The sequence below is a fragment of the Lipotes vexillifer genome, unplaced genomic scaffold, assembly GCF_000442215.2.
Source record: "Lipotes vexillifer unplaced genomic scaffold, Lipotes_vexillifer_v1.1 scaffold8, whole genome shotgun sequence".
NCBI lineage: Eukaryota > Metazoa > Chordata > Mammalia > Artiodactyla > Lipotidae > Lipotes > Lipotes vexillifer.
Genome location: NW_006781519.1, coordinates 6,201,921 through 6,206,893, shown reverse-complemented (window position 1 = coordinate 6,206,893; position 4,973 = coordinate 6,201,921).

Below are 4,973 nucleotides of genomic sequence, written 5' to 3'. Positions count from 1 at the left end.
AATAATGTTTCTAGTTTTGTTCTCTTCATATTAATCCTTTGATTGCAGGAGGTCATGACGACCAAGAAGAAGATGTTTCTGGCTGGTGACATTTTTCTTCTGCTAGGTAAATAATCTTAGTTCTGGTTTAACTTATTTTACAAATAATTTAAACCTCCAGTTCCAAAATATTCAAATACTTTAACACCACCACAGCAGATTGTGTGATATAGGTTTTTCTCCCCCCCCCCATTTCCACCTTCAGTGCTCTACAAATAGATAATAGTTTCCTTTAACAAAGTTCTTTAAACAATCTGTTTGGTGCCGCCCCACAAGCTCCACACCCCAATCTGTTGTTTTAGCTCCAGCTATTTTAGTGCTGAAGTTCTTGCTGAAGCAGAATGTCCATTATCAATCTTGTTGCTTGATTTTTGTCACCACCTCTCCATAAGATCTGTTTTGAGTTCCAAATTAAACACATATTTTAGAAAGCTTTCTGTTTTATCCTCTTTACACAGAATCAGAGTATACATTTTGGAGAGAGAGATCTGGACTCAAATTCCAGCTCTGCCACCCACTCTATGACCTCAAGCAAGTTACTTACATCCTCTGAGCCTCCATTTTCCCATCTGTAGAATGGGGGACATGGCTTCATTCCTGGATTGGAATTTCAAAGCCCTTCACATTTTCTGAGCTGTTCTCTTGGTGGCTATTGCTATTACCCTAAGGTTAGCCAAGAATAAAATAAGCTAAAAATAAAGGTAGCTGCTTCTCGTTCTCTTTCTCCATCCATCACGCTCAGATACCTGGAGAATTAAAAGAAAGGGGTAGGGGTGGGAGGGACGCCTGACTGTGAGCCAAGGGTTTGCAAAAGGTGGCTGCCGGTGGGCAGCCGGAAAGGGGCGGGGCTGCTGCGCTGGCAGGCAGGTGGGAGGAGCCTGCCGTTAATGGGGGCGGGGAACGGAATGGTCAGCAGATCTGCTCTATCTTGCCGAAGGCTGCTTCGTGTTTGTATCATTTGCCACTGAGTTAGACGAGGTGTGAGAAGTCTGGTCCCTGTGTTTGAATTCTCTCCCTAGAGTGGGGCCCCCTTCATCTCTCCGTGTCCATGGGACCACTACAGCCATCTTCTCTGAACTCTGGAACCTCTGCTTTGACAAATAATCCATAAAATTGGACTCTGGACCCTGTCGTAGATCCCGCGCATCCTTCACATTTTAAGAAACGCACTTTGGGCCATTATTTCTGGTGGTTTACGGAAGTAAAGCTAAGCTACATCTACAGTCTGAAAAATACATTCACATGTTACATTATTGTTTTCCCATCTAAACAGTCCTTGTTCATGAAGAGTATTTTCACAGCTCTCTTGATTGGGGGGTTCAGTCACTACAATTTTTTTTTAATAAAATTAAAAAATTTATTTAAAAAAGAAAAAAAAAAGAAAGAAAGAAATACCCCTTAGCCCTCAAACAAGTAGTTGATCTATCTTGGAAAACTTTCAAAGATCATCTTTTTTTTTAACATCTTTATTGAAGTATAATTGCTCTACAATGGTGTGTTTGTTAGTTTCTGCTTTATAACAAAGTGAATCAGCCATACATATACATATCTCCCCATATCTCGTCCCTCTTGCGTCTCCCTCCCACCTTCCCTATCTCACCCCTCTAGGTGGTCACAAAGCACCGAGCTGATCTCCCTGAGTCACTGCAAATTTTGTGGAAAGGAATAAAGAATGAGCTATTGCAGTACTCCCAGATCTGTCACCTGATGCTCCCTACTTTGAAGTATTAGCTTGGCTGTCCAATTCAACGTATATTTGGTGGGTACTTACTCTGTGGCAGGTACTGTGTTAAGGGCAGTGCTGCTGTGTTGGTTAAAAGAAATAATTTTAAAGCACTTAGCACAGGTCCTAATACATGTTCAGTGCTAAAATGTTTGCATTCATTCCGCTTCTCCTTTCCCCACACTCATTGATCTATTGATCAGAATGGTTAACAGGGCCCAGTGCAGTGGCTTTACATATTTATGAAGGAATCAAAGAAGAAATGTTGAAATATTCACATCATTTCTCTTTCCAACCTCCTGCCGTTTAGAGGAAACATATGAGGTCGAGATAGCCAGGGATTAAGAGAGCAGGCAGTAGTGTCAGACAGCTTCTTTCTGAGTACCGTTCTGCTGCTTGCTATGTGGGTAACCTTGGGCAAATTACTCAACATTTCTGAGATTCAGCTTTTTCATCTATGAAACTGCGATTACAGCAGGAACTACTCCATAAAGCGGTGAGAATTCAATAAACAGATAGATGTAGAACCTTTAGCATAGTGGCTGACATGCAAATAAGTATTTGATAAAGAGGTGGTGTTATTATCATTGGTATAAAATTATATTCTGGGAAATGGATACTAATTATTTCATAAGGTCTTAACAGTAGAAAAAGCTAATCTAAGAGGGTTGTGCAAAACTTTACCTTTCTAAGAGAGTTATCAGTCTAAATTTCTATTTTCAAAATAGTTGCACGTGTCTAGTTTTTTGCCATGTGCCATAGGGGGATCTCAACCTGCTGGATGATGCTATTTGCTCCTGAGAGCGTCCTAATTGTTTAAACAGCTTGCAATAAAAAGAGAGTGAAAGGGTAAATATATTGTTTGTGAGGGATATTTGTCATTCTGGGCAGACAGTACTTTTCTAAGACATTTCTACCTTGGGCATTACCTAGTCCCATTAAAATGGAAATATCAGCCTTAAATAGAATGTTATTACTGTCTAATTGAAATCTTTGATGAATGAGTTGGAGAGAGAAAGAAATGATAGGTGGTGTGAGGAAGAAATTAATAAAAGATTAAATTCCAAGAAGATTAATTCAGAGGCGATTTGTAGTATAGATTAGAAAGGGAAAAAATCCCCAGAGGAAGATTGTTAAGGTAATTACAGTATTTGTAATATAATCTGATTTCCTTTTCTTGAGAGAACCACTAGCCTGGTAAACTGGGGATTTTAGTAAATTAATTAATATCCTGCCTTGATCCTTAAAGGATTCCGAGTGGCTTAAGACCTACAATATTGCTCTCATTAGAAACTTTGGGTTTTATTGTAATATAGTTCATTCGTTCATCCATGCATCCATGCATCCATCCATCCCACACGTGTGAACTGGTGGTCTGCTGCTTGCCAGGCACTGTGCTGTTGTTGCATATATATTACTTGGTAATATGATCATGCCCCTTGACCCTGTTGAGCATACAATTCAATTCTAGCTGATCAGAAAGTCTGTGTATCATTTTGTTCTCTCCTGGATTTAAGCTAAACGTGTTGCATATAATAAAGTTTTATTTTAAAAAATTATTAATTTATTTATTTACTTTTGGCTGCGTTGGGTCTTCCTTGCTGAGCGGCCTTTCTCTAGTTGCAGAGAGCGGGGGCTACTCTTCGTTGCAGTGCGCGGGCTTCTCATTGCGGTGGCTTCTCTTGTTGCAGAGCGCGGCCTTCAGTAGTTGTGGCTCGTGGGCTCTAGAGTGCAGGCTCAGTAGTTGTGGTGCATGAGCTTAGTTGCTCTGCGGCATGTGGGATCTTCCCGGACCAGGGCTTGAACCTGTCTCCCCTGCACTGGCAGGTGGATTCTTAACCACTGCGCCACCAGGGAAGCCCGCATATTATAAAGTTTTAAATAAACTTCTTTGGTTCAGAACACTGACATGCTTCTAATCATCTGAAAGTGGCAATCTTTTGGAGAAAAACAGATTATCCCAGGAAGAGGCTGCCCATCTTAGGAGGTATATGAAAGACTCAAGTCTCAGGAGATGATCAGTTATCATGATTAATCTTGCCAAATAGCTAAGGTTAGATTGGCGTTTAGAGCCCAATTCAATGTGATTAAACCAGCCAAGGTGACAAAATATAATACCATAAAAACTCATTTGATTTCTCCCATTCCCAACTAGTAAATCTTGACATCTTGAATAAGTTTAATCAAACAAGCAAAGGTTCTCTCTAGTGTAACTCACGAGGGTAGTCAAAATAAAGAGGTAATGAGTGGTTTCGTGACTTTGACTTACCTCATTCAGACAAAGGTATAGGGGAAAGATAGAAGCTGAATAAATTACTAACATAAGGGAATACTATTAGTAGCGGCAGTTATAGCTGTAGCTAACATTTACTGAACACTATGTGTCAGGCACTGTGCTGAGTGCTTTATGTAAGTGATCTCGTTTAATCCCCAAGAAAACTCTATGATATAGTATTTTATTTTAGGTTCAGAGAGTTTGAGTAACTTGTCTAAAGGCACACAGCTTATAAGTGGGTGAGTAGGGATTCAACCCAAGTTGGTCTGACTGCTGAGACTTTGCCAAAGTATTATATACTGCTTCCCTATGTGAGCTTTCTCCTCTGCCAGCTTCTAGGGTTGGCCAGTGGACTTTAAAAATTTCCTGATAGCATCTAACTTTTATTAACTCCTAGATCGACCTGAATGGTTTACGGGTATTAACCAGTGTTCAGGGTAGGGAGGGCTCAAGAGAAGTCTGGGATGGTTATAGGAAGGAAGACTTGAGCCAAGACTAGAAGGATGAGTAGGGCTTGAATGGGTGAGAGGGAGGGGGGTTATGCTGCTCCTGGGAGCTGAGATGGGGAGCCACTGAGACAAAGTTCAGAGCTTGAGCTAGTTAGGGTAGAAGGCTCATGTTGAAGAGTAAAGGCAAAAACATCAGATTAGCAAGATGGACACAAGAGTAGTGAAGGCCTTGTATGCCAGGAAGAAGACATGCATGAGGAAGGAAAAATGGAAGTTTTATGTGGTAGGTGGATTGCATTTTTTGACCCCCATTAATGTCCTCCTTGTACCTATTGCCTTTGCAATGTGACTTTGCAACATTTCCCATTAAGTGATGGAGTTCAAGTTCCCTACGTCTTGAATATGGGCTGGCCTGTGGCTTGCTTTAGCCAATAGCATGTGGCAGACAAATGGTATACCATTTCTGAGTTTGGGCTTTCAAGACACC